This window comes from Bos indicus x Bos taurus, chromosome 9 (assembly GCF_003369695.1).
Source record: "Bos indicus x Bos taurus breed Angus x Brahman F1 hybrid chromosome 9, Bos_hybrid_MaternalHap_v2.0, whole genome shotgun sequence".
In the NCBI taxonomy this organism is placed as follows: Eukaryota; Metazoa; Chordata; class Mammalia; order Artiodactyla; family Bovidae; genus Bos; species Bos indicus x Bos taurus.
Window position 1 is genome coordinate 99,903,488 of NC_040084.1, and position 12,469 is coordinate 99,915,956.

A 12,469-nucleotide genomic window follows, 5' to 3' on the forward strand; every position below is an offset into this window, starting at 1 on the left:
GGAGCCTGGTGGGCTGCTGTCTATGGGGTCGCACAAAGTCGGACACGACTGAAGCGACTTAGCAGCAGCAGCAGCAACTAGGTTTTGTGGGAATAGGTTTCTGTGGCGGGTCCTTGGGTGCACCTTTACAGGTACTTATTTTCCCTTTGAAGTGGGAGCAGTGATGTACACAGTACTGTACGTAAAAACAGACAATCAGCAAGGGCCTGATGCACAGCGCAGGGAGCTCTGCTCAGCATTCTGTAGTAATCTATGTGGGAAAATACTCTGAAAAGAGATGGATATACATATATGTGCAACTGGCTTGCTTTGCCGTATGACTTAACACAACGTTGTAAATCAACCATCCTCTAATATAAAATAAAAATTAAATTTAATTTAATAAAGGAATTCCTGATAGCCAGAAGGAGAGAAAAGACAGATATTTTTAAAGGAGTTGAGCTGAAGACCAATTTTTCTGGTGAGCTTAGAGGTCTGAAACAATAAAATTTTAATATGTAAATGAAGGGAAGTCATTTCTGCAGGGGCTACTAATAAGCTCTATGTGGGAGAGAGCCAAAATTATCTGACCTTTTATTCGTGAAACTGTGGGTTTGCTAAATGAGCCTGGGCATTTGCAAAGCATGCTTGTTATGAGATGTTTCCTTCCCCAGGCTTTGTTTCTGATAGCAGTCCATTAAAAGGATTATACATTCTCATTAGCAGATACTAATGTTCCTTGTGAATGATGCTCCCAGTTAAAACGCAAGCTTCTGAGTTCTATTTACTTTGGCCACTTATTCTTATTTTCTTATCACCAAATTTCATTTTTGTGTTTTCAAGACTGTTAAGACTGTATTCCCATCTTTTGGAGATGTGAAAGTTGAAGAGGGGAAGATTTTGTTTCAAAACAAAAGAATATTTTTAGAAGACAGAGCATGGTCTTATGTGCGAATGAGCTGGGGGAGGGAGGTGGTGAGTTCTGTATTTCTGGAGTTTTCCCAGCTGAGGTTCAACAAGAACAACAGAAACACTGCTGCTGCAGAAAGGGCTCCATCGCTGGTTTCTAGTGACGATTTCATGACTCACTGATCTCGGTGGTGGTTTCTAGTGACGATTTCATGATTCACTGATCTTGTAGTTTCTGTCTCTGGGCATGTTCTTTTGGTTGTTAATTAATCCCTGACATGAAAAAAACAACAAACATTTAAAGCAGAAAATATTCATAGTATTTTTCCACAAGGGTGAGTCGACGGCTACCCTCCCTGCCCTGGCCCCTCGCTCACACCGTTTGCTGTTCTGGAAATATTGGCAGTGGCATATGGCCTGAAATAACTCCAGAGTCAAGAGAACAAGATTGAACTTTCAGTGCCCAAGATTTATGCATCAAAAATGTCTAGGTCCCAAAGCATGTTTTATGAGAGTTAAAATGGAAGATATAGTCCCTCTGCCTCAGGTGGCAAACAGGCCATATGTCTGGGAGATTTACCTCTGCCCAGGCATCCCCGGGCCTCCACCAGCCTCTGAACTCAGAGGATCTCACCAGGAGGGCAGCGCACGCCAGCCCAGTCACCGGTACAACCGTGCTTGTAATTACAGAGGGATTCCAGCCTAACCAAGTGCGTAAAAAGATAGATGCAGGAAAAAAGGAGCAAAGTGACACATGTTCATCACATAAGTATTCAACAATTGTACATCTTCTCAAGCAACAATGATGGGAATTTATCTTAAAAGGACTGGCAGCTGTATGCACAGGATCGATGTCGAGTAAAGTCCCAAGACCACCCTTCCGCCCCCAGACCAGCCTGTTTCATCCAAGATTCATGGATTCTGGTAGCTTTCAGATTCAGAAATTTCAGGGACTTCAATCTGGCTGCCACCTCCCAGTCCACTCCTGCTTTCTCTCTTCTCTTACAGTCTTTGGTTTTAGTCACTTTGACTTTATGGTTCCCTGTTTCTTATTATCCAGCCCAGGCATAGCTGTAACGATTAACGCGTAGTAGGCAGGGAAGCCTGGTGTGCTGCAGTCCTTGGAGCTGCAGAGAGTCGGACACGACTTAGCAACTGAACAACAAAGGCTGTTTGATGTTGACTGTATAACATAACTCATTTTGTTAAATTGACCAAACCAGGCATAGCTATAGGATGAGAAAAGTAAACACGTGGGAAGGAAGCAATTCATGTCCGTGTCTAGGTTGCAAAGGTTTACTTTAGGGTCTCTGGGAGAGACAGGGCAGATGTAATAACCGAGTGCAAGGATTTCTGTAGGAAAGTCTTTCACAGGATACAGTGTCTTTCATTTGAGCTGATCAATGACTGTGTGTGTGAATGTGTCTGGACATCAACTGCTCTAGTACACAAGAACATTACCATTTGTCAGGCAAGCCATCTCTATATACTATTTTCAAATAAAGATTACCATTTTCAAAGGGTGCTTTCTTTAGAAATTGCAATCTACTCTGGAAGTGAGTTTAAATCAATATCTTTGTTACCTGTTGCCAAAAGCAGATCCATATGGGGGTTTCTAGAAGAGAGAATCTGGGCTATTTCTAAACACATTTGTTTTTCTCTTATGAGTATAAAGAAGCGCCTGATTCCAGCACACTCATTTAACTATTGGCTTCAAAAAACCGCAAGTGATAGCTTCTCCTTTCATTCTTTTGTCCTGCCTCCATTACTCACTTAGTCTGAGGAAATATTTCCATTTCAGTTACAATTGCAAATCAATTAAGAGGTTCTCATGGTTGATTCAATCAATCAAAGTGGCAACTGTTTAAACAGAGTCCCTTCTGGGTGAATCTTTATTATTATACTGGTTCAACAGATCTCGACCCTCTTAGGGGTATTAGAAAACTGATAACCACCTTTTCTTTAGAGAGTTATCCTCTAGCTGGGGAGACCAAATATAAACACAGTGAAGCTAATTAAAAACACTAGATTTAAATAGAAATCTTCAATAAAACATGAGGTGTCACATGGTGGATGATTAATATTTAACTGAATAGTGAGGCTGACTCTAAGCTTCAGTGCTGGTGATCTTTCAGAGATAAATGTCACCCTGATAATTGCTAGAGACAATCGGAAGGGTCACAGTGGCTAGGCTGTGCCTACTTCCTTTAGCTACCTCACTTCTCTTGCCCCACGACAGGTACCCACTCAAAATATCATGTTCAGTCATTGAATTCTACTGCTGGGGATGGAGCAAAGCCAGTCTCTGTATGAACAGCTGATGGATTCCGGTGTTCAGAAAGAAGACTGCCTGAGTCATGATGGGCCAGAAAGGAGGTAGGAAGGATGGATAACATGGATCTTCACCTCAATTTTTCTATTTTTATTTTTTAGTTTTGGTCGTGCTGGGTCTGTTGTTGTGTGAGGGCTTTCTCTAGTTGCAATGCACGGGCTTCTCTTCTTGTGGCTCACGGGGTTAGTTGCCCTGCAGCACGGAGGATCTCAGGTCCTCAACCACAGATTAAACCCATGTCCCCTGTCCTGGAAGCGGGGTTCTTCACCATTGGACCACCAGGGCTATCCCTCAGTTTTTAAAGGGTAGTTACACTTGAAGGAGTGGAGTGGGGGCTGCAAACTGAACAGAAAGTTAGAGAAAATAAAGTGCAGGAAGCCATCAGGAAGCAGATGAGTTGTAAAGGACAGGCTACGTGGACAAGGCGCTGAAAAGGAAGGTATCAACTTCCTAAGACAATGGCGTGGGAGTCGTCTACCTGGAAGTGACAGCTGATGTTTTAGACATGAACTAGATCAACACAGAAGAGAATCTGAAGAGAGAAGCCATGAGGTCTAACGTTAGCCTGAGAGGAGGAGAGAGAGAGGATCTATATATTCAAGGATGAAGCCCTCATTGCTAGAAGAGGTCTCAAAGAGACTGAAAATTGGCAATGGTTTGATCCAAATGCTACAAAGATCAATACTTTTCATTAGCAAAGTGCCTTGAAATTTGATTTGATCTTGTTTGCAGACAGTATTACGTATAAAGAGATATTTATGCTTCTAAGTTCAGGCATGGAACCTCACATTAATCAAAGGTATTAGCTCACTTTAATTTTTCTTTGCTACATTTATGCTTGAGCCAGTGAGACCATTTTGGGATATCTATCTATATAAAAATCTATATATTGAGAGAATGTGAGAGAGATGTTGTATTTTTTTTTAAGATTCCTTTTTGGCAATTAAGTGAGTGGTTGATTCCCTTAATATTCGGAGAGCAAACACAGCCATCATTATGAATCACTGTAGTTGATGAGTCTAATCCTTTTTCGTGCCATTAGAGCAGATGCTCACATCTGAATCCCCCGCAGACAGATCAGTCTTCATCATCTCCTCATACATATTCCAGCATCTGTACTGGGTTTTTGATGTGCTGTACTGGCATGAGGTCACAGCACCACTTTTCTGGACTGGCAAAGCAGCTGCCCAGGAAATCGGAATAAAACAGTGAAGAAACTGCTGTTCTTCGCAAAACTGACAGTGACCTCTGAGCCTGAGGATTTGGGTGTGAACGGTGTCTACTTGTCTAATCCTGGCTTTCTGGAGGAGCTCCCTCCATAGAAGAGCTGGTTGAAATCTAAGACTGGTCTAAACTTTGCATACGACACAGGTCTGTATGGGCAAAGCCGTGGGTTTTTCAGTAGTCAGGCTCGGATGTGAGTTGGACCATAAAGAAGCCTGAAGGCCCAAGAATTGATGATTTCAAATTGTGGTGCTGGAGAAGACTCTTGAGAGTCCCTTGGACAACAAAGATATCAAACCAGTCAATCCTAAAGGAAAACGACCTTGAATATTCACTGGAAGGTCTGATGCTAGAACTGAAGCTCCAGTCCTTTGGCCACCTGATGTGAAGAGCTGACTCACTGGAAAAGGCCCTGATGCTGGGAAAGATTGAAGGCAGGAGGAGAAGGGGTTGACAGAGGATGAGATGGTTGGATGGCATCACCAACTTGATGGACACGAGTTTGAGAAAACCCCGGGAGATACTGGAGGACAGAGGGGTCTGGCATGCTGCAGTTCATGGGGTCACGAAGAGTCAGACATGACTTAGCAACTGAACAACAAAAACTCTGTATATAGCCTCAAAGTTAAAGCGCCAGTGGTGCCAGGAAAAACAGCCTTTCCGACGCAGGTCACTGAGAATGCCCGTATTTTGTGATTGGAAATCACAGCACACACACACACACATGTCACAAACAGATACGCCTTGTTGCTGATTATAGCACAACATGAGATCTCGTGCCGAAAGGTGGATGAAACCGCATGAGAAATTATTTGAATATTTGTATTTCTGTGAAGACCCTGGTACTTCTATGAACCTGAATCACTGAAGGGAAGGGAATTTTGCTGTTCTTGTTTTACCCGCCAGGCTTGGTGCTCAACAAAGTTCCCAGGGCTACTGGTAAGAGTTTCCCAGGGCTCCTTCGCAATGCACCACAGGCCGGCTGGCTTACACAGCAGACATGTGCTCTAGCGGTCTGGACCACTGGTTCCTTCTGAGAGCTTTGAAAGACAGTCTGTCTCAGGCCTCTCGCCTCGGTCCTGTGGGTTTGCTCGTGGTCTTTGACATTCTTTGGATTTTGCCCCTTCCCTCAGATCTCTGCCTTTCTCTCCTAAGAGCGAGTTTTTCCCCGTGTACCCATCTGTGTCCAAGTCTCTCTTTTTCATAAGGACACCACTACTGGAGCAGGGGGCCCCTCTTAACTAATTATATCTGCAGGGACCGTGTTTCCAAATAAGGGTTCATTCTGAGGTACTGGGGGTTAGAACTTCAGCATGTAAGCCTGGGGAGACACACAGTTCACTCCCTCTCCTCTAGCCTCCCCCAGATCCATGTTCTCCCCACACACAAAACACATTCTCCCCATCCCAACATCCCTAAGTACTTGCAGAGATGGTTGATGAATCACATCTCCCATTCCATAGACGATTTTGCAGTTTGACCTCATCGTTTCCACATTAAGAGGCAGACTCTTTCCACCTCCTTTGAGTCTAGGCTGCTCCTGGACTCTTTTTACCAACAGAACATGGTGGGAATGACGCTGTGAAATTCTGAGGCTGCCTTTGTGAGGTCTGGAGCTTCTGCCTTCCACTCCTGGAATGTCTTTCACTGGGACCCTGCTGCCATGTTATGACGAAGCTCAAGCTGCCATGTGGAGAAACTCTGATGGAAAAGCCCCAGCCCCCAGCCTTTGCTGGACGGAGCCAATGATCCGTACCACTGCCAACCATGTGAGGACATTCTGGAAACTTCTGTCATCCCAGCACTTCATATGACACCAGTAAGGCAGAATAACTCTCTGGACACACAACTATAACTTATGATAAACTGTTGTTGTTTTAAGGTGTTTTGTTAAACAGCAATAGAAAAATTCAAACAGAGTACAGGCTTCCCAGGTGGTGCTAGTGGTTAAGACCCCACCTGCCAATGCAAGAGATATGGGAGACAAAGGTTTGATCCCTGGGTTGGGAAGATCCCCTGGAGGAGGGCATAGCAACCCACTCCAGTATTCTTGCCTGGAGAGTCCCATGGACAAGGCCTGGTGGGCTAAAGTCCATAGGGTTGCAAAGAGTCGGACCCAACTGAAGCAACCTAGCATGCAAGAGCAGTATTAGAAGTGGGATCCTTCAGCCGCAAAAACCTAAACCAAGGTAGTGTCAGCTTTGGTGAGGAGTAGGGAGAAGAATGCTGCTGCAAACTCGGAATGCATGGAGCCAATTCTCATTCAAGCCTGGAAGAGCGGTGACCTGTGACCTGAAGCGGAAGAACATTTGCGAACTCATCCTTGTGGGAACACAAGATAGAATGTGAGTCTGGTAAACTTGTGGATCTAGCGGAGATCTCCAGGCAGGATGTCGAAAGCACCGTTGTGCTTCTTTCAGCTCTCGATGATAAAGCGAGGAGAGAGAGACGGATTTGAAAAGAAACGGTTTGCTTTTTTTAAAGCAGAATTCAAAGGAAATATTCCAACTTTGGACTTGCTAAGTTGGAAAATAAAACTATTTCTCACTGCATGCCTCTTCACTGGGCAAACATTTCTCAAGGTAAAAGGTGACTCGGGCAAAGATCAAAGACAGATGTTGCCAGGAACACAAGGCCTGGGGTTAAAGTCAAGTCAGGGGTGTGGGAACACCATGCTTTGTTAAGATCTCAGAGTTTTAAGAGGTGCTTGTTATTCCCCTACACTGGACACAATTTCTTCTAAGCATCTTTCTTTTTTAATTTTTTCTTGTATACCGGAATATTATTGATTAAGAATATTGTGATAGTTTCAGGCGTAGAGCAAAGTGACTCACTTGTACATGTATCTTCTTTTTCAAACGCTTTTCCCATTTAGATTGTTTCAAAATAGTGAGCAGTTCCCTGTGCTATACTTCGGGTCTTGGCTGGTTCTCCATTTTAAATACAGCAGTGTGTACATGCCCATCCCAGACTCCCTAACCATCCTATCCTCCTAACCGTGTTTCTGTTTTACAAGTTCATTTGTATAACGTGATTTTTTTATTCTGAATATAAATTATATCATATGATATTTCTCTTTGTCTTACTCAAAATTCACTCAGTATGACAATTATGACAATCTCTAGGAAACTTAACGGTGGTTTCTCATAACTCCCCAACTCATAGCCAAAGTAGAGAGAAGCCTGTGTCAAAGAAAAATCTGGGCATGGCGTCTGTCCAATGGACTGGATTAAAGGTTTTATACTCTGGCATCCCACTAAGCTGGGCTTCTCAGGTGGCTAGTGGTAGAGAACCTGCTAGCCAAAGCAGGTGATGCAGGAGACCTGGGTTCAATCCCTGGGTCAGGAAGATCCCCTGGAGTAGGAAACGACAACCCACTCCAGCATTCTTACCTGGGAAATCCTGTGGACAGAGGAGCCTGGTGGCCTACAGTTCATGGGGTCTCAAAGAATTGGACATGACTGAGCACACCCCACCTTAATTTAGGAAACTGTACCATTTTGTCCCCAAAGTACAAGATAGAAAGAAGATTCTTTTTCTCCCCAGTGTTCTGAGGGCAGGCAAAAGCTAATGTGTCATGAACATGGTCCATTTCTTATAGCAAAGTAAGGAAGAGTCAGGTGAATAAGCCCACAGTCCAAAGGGAGAAGCCACATGCTGACCAGTTCTCCTCCCCTTGAGAAGGTCTTTGCTGTTGTTCAGTCACTCAGTCATGTCTCTTTGCGTCCCCATGGACTGCAGCATGCCAGTCTTCTCTGTCCTTCATCATCTCCCAGAGCTTGCTCAAACTCATGCCCATTGAGTCGGTGATGCCTTCCAACCATCTCATCCTCTGTCATTCCCCTCTCCTCCTGCCTTCAATCTTTCCCAGAATCAGGATCTTTTCTAATGAGTCAGCTCTTTGCTTTCATGTGGCCAAAGTGAGAAGGCCTAGGTCTTCCTAAAATGAGCACAAGACACTGAGGACCTTCATGGCTAGGTTTCACAATCACTCTGTCTATGCTTCCCATTTTCCCTCTTTGAATTGGAGTGTCAACTTCAGGCATTCTGTGCCTGTCTCTCCATGCATATTTTGTCTTGTATGTGACTAGATTTTTTTGTTTTTTTAATTCAAGGATCTTCCAACCTGAGGAGCCTCATGGGAGGAGGTTTATCAATATCTGTGTCTGACAGAGAATTAGATCCTGGGAATAGTAGTCATGTATGGATGTGAGAGTTGGGCCATAAGGAAAGCCAAGGGCCAAAGAATTGATGCTTTTGAAATGTGGTTCAAAATTGATGCTTTTGAACTGTTGGAGAAGGCTCTTGAGAGTCCCTTGGAGTGCAAGGACATCCAACCAGTCCATCCTAAAGGAAACCAGTCCTGAATATTCATTAGAAGGACTGATGTTGAAGATGAAACTCCAATACTTTGGCCATCTGATGTGAAGAACTGACTCATTGGAAAAGACCCTGATGCTGGGCAAGATTAAAGGTGGGAGGATAAGGGGACAACAGAGGATGAGATGGTTGGATGGCGTCACCGACTTGATGGACATGAGTTTGAGCAAACTCTGGGAGTTGGTAATGAACATGGAAGCCTGGCATGCTGCAGTCCATGGTGTCTCGTAGAGTTAGACACGGGACATAACTGAATGACTGAATTGAACTGAACTGAATTGTGTTAATGCCTGATGTCACAATGGGATGAGAGTTACAGCTTCCTGGGAGGAAAATGTGTATTTTGCATCTCAGAGAATGCAAGTAATTCATGGCCAGAGGATGGTTTCCAATAGACTGCAGGTGACTTCTGGAGAAGGAAATGGCAACCCACTCCAGTACTCTTGCCTGGAACATTCCGTGGATGGAGGAGCCTGGTAGGCTAAAGTCCATGGGGTCGCAAAGAGTCAGACACGACTGAGTGACTTCACTTTCTTTCCATAGTTTCTTTTGGAGAAGGAAATACAACCCACTCCAGTGTTCTTGCCTGGAGAATCCCATGGATGGAGGGACCTGGTGGGCTGCAGTCTATGGGGTTGCAAAGAGTCGGACACGACTAAGCAACTAACAGGCGCACACAGGTGACTTCAAATTCTTGCCTCTAATGGACACACAGGGTCTGTGCTCCCCCCTTTGCATCTGACCTGGCCTCTTGCCTGAACTTGGCTGAGGCAGTGCAGTGGAAGGATGTGATAGAACATCCACAGCTGGGCCTGCATCTGAAGCTTCCTGCTTGGTTCCTCTGGAAACCCTCTCCTGGGATCTGGCAGCTGTGTCAAGAGGCCCAAGCTGGCTGAGTTGAGACAGGAAGTTCCTGCTCTGAGCCTCGCCTCCAGTGCGACACCTGGGAATGAAGCAGCCTGACTGCAACCCTGTGATCCCAGCCTGGGTCTCTGGGGACAAAAGAAGTGCCCAGCAGAGCCCAGAGTCTAAATTCTTTATTTACAGGCACACAAACAGATGAAATGATTGTCATTTTAAGCCACAGAATTTTGGGAGTAGTTACCCAGCAGAAATAAATCACCCACCAAGAGCAGGCAGTATCCAGCAGCTTTGTTCATGCCTTGGTCACTGTTCTTGGCCAGTGATCAAATTTTCTGAAATTTCAGCTACACTAAACATGATTGAATGAGCATTTTAAATATACTTAATTAAAATAGAAGGGCCATGTCTTACTGTGATTACACTTGAATTATTTGGCATACATTTATTAAACTATCAAAAGCTAATCGATTGCCTCAATATTTTATCTTGATTCTACTGAATCTATATTCTAAGCAGAATTATTAATCCACTTCATTTAAGTACAATCATATTTGATGAAAGTAGACAGACAGAATCAGTCTTGGGATGGTGTGTCCAGAGTGAAGAACCGAGCTTCACGTTGTAGGAGCCCTCTGCCCTTCATTGTCAGCATATCCTTTTATTTTTCCTTGTTTTCATTTATCATCTTCTGTTTTTATTTCCAGAACACAGTGTTACTGTGTGCTATGTGCTGAGGATGAAAGTTTTGAGAACTATGAAGTACAGAGAGAAAAAAGGAACATTTTAAACAAAGACAAATTTAAAACCCCAAACTCTTTGAAATTTCAAATAGTTTTCCCTCATTCAAAATCCATAAGCCATAAATGACGAGCCACCAGAGACAGTGGGATCTCATTGAGTGTTTTGCTGTGAAAGCAAATCACAGGCTTGCTTTCTCCTTTCAAGTTGCCTGATTTTCATTTAGGGAGCTATGAGCTATTCCCCCCATTATTACCAAAATTGATTTTGAGTCTGCATCTGAAGCATTATCCACTGCTTCTCTGAGGAAGATGGAATATATATTTATCAAAATGTCCTAGCTGAATAAAGCTAAGTAAAAGCTGGTAACACCAATGCCAGCATATGTGTATTTTTAAGCAGAAGAACCGTCCTTTCAGTTCAAAATGTCTTCCTTCCCTTCTCATCTGTAAGGAAAAGCCCCTCATAGGGTCCAGTCCTCCCGTGAAGGGAACAGGTGCTATGAGTAAGAGATGTCTGAGAAGATTGTCTGAAAAGACAGGGACACCTGTAACGGACAATTGGCATGCTGTTGGAATTTCTCCAGATAATGACATTACACAGACTCCTAAAATGTCAGACATAAAATAATAAACAGGACTCTGCATGGGGTTGTTCTTTCTAAGCGAATAGAGCCATCTATGGATCAAGTCTTTATTTCTCTGGATTCTGTCAGAATGATGCCCTATAGTCAGAAGCTCTTTACTTCACAAAATACTGCACAGGCAAGCATTTCTTCCTCTCCACAGTATTAATTAAATTACATAAAACTGGCAGTGTTTAAATCCTGGCATCTGTATTGTCTCACTTAATTACACCCCTGGACTCCTTTCAAAATTCTTTCATTTGCTACAGGGACACCTATTGGCCAAAGGGGAAGAAATCAGATACAAGTGATGAGATACGACTCGGGATTTCTACCTGGCCCACCGCCCACAGCGAGGAAGGCTCTCCCTCAGTCTGTCTGACTGCGGTATTCCCAATCCCGTGCTCTGCAGCAGAGGGAAAAAGTCACCATGATAGAGACTCATTGGAAATTAAGTAAACTTCATAAATAAAGCACTTTTGAACATTCTTCCACCTTAAAAAAAATACATGAAGATCATAAAGTGGAATGTGGGTTACCATGCCCAATTTCAGCATTCTGTGTGTGCCAGATAAGCGTGCGCATGGGAGAAGCATCAGGAAGCTTGCCACAAGCACCCTGCTCAGAAGATTGCTGTAAGCTCAGGTCAGCAGAGGTGATCCAGGCCCTGAAGGATCACTCCTCTGGGCAGAGCATGTGGACAGAACGTCTTCATGACAGAAGAACCAGCTGCCCGGCTCCAGGTGCCGGATAAAGAGAGGTGCTCAGTCTGCTCAGTGGTGTCCGACTCATTGTGACCCCCATGGACTGTATGTAGCCTGCCAGGCTCCTCTGTCCATGGGATTCTCCAGGCAAGAATACTGGAGTGGGTTGCCATTTCCTTCTCCTGGGGATTTTCCTGACCCAGAGATTGAACCTGTGTCTCTAAAGTCTCCGGCATTGGCAGGCAGGTTCTTTACACTAGCACCACCCAGGAAGCCCATGGTAAAGGGTTATTGCCAGTAAAAGGCAAAGGCAAGTGAAGCCCACAAGATTATTTTTGGTAAATTCTTTCTCTCTCCCTCTTTTTAATTGATTTGTCCAAAAACCAAATTAATTTCTGTTCTGGGTCTACTTATTTTACCTTTTAAAATATTTTCATGCATGGCTGCCATCTGAGCCAGAAAGCTGACATCATCTTTAATCTGTTTCTTCTTCCCCTACGTGCAACCCCTGATTTCAGCATCTGCTGTCTTACATGTCTCTCCTCACTGCCTGCTCTGCAGTTTGGACAGTTACACTCAGTCGGGCTGGGTCTTTTCTAGATCAAAGGATCTTTTGGCTCTTTCCCTGCTCTCTGAATCTGCCCAATGATCTTTCCAAAGTATGAATCTTGGGTGGTTACTCTTCAATGGCTCCAAATTGCCAACCACAATAAA

At 44.0% G+C, this 12,469-nt stretch overlaps 1 long non-coding RNA gene across 1 annotated transcript; it reads left to right on the plus strand.

Annotated features, from left to right (window-relative positions):
* The first annotated feature begins 3,023 nt into the window (after positions 1-3,023).
* LOC113898661 lies at positions 3,024-11,524 on the plus strand. Its single transcript, XR_003512704.1, has 2 exons — positions 3,024-3,264; positions 11,321-11,524. It is a non-coding gene; the product is annotated as an uncharacterized LOC113898661 (long non-coding RNA).
* Positions 11,525-12,469: the final 945 nt, after the last annotated feature.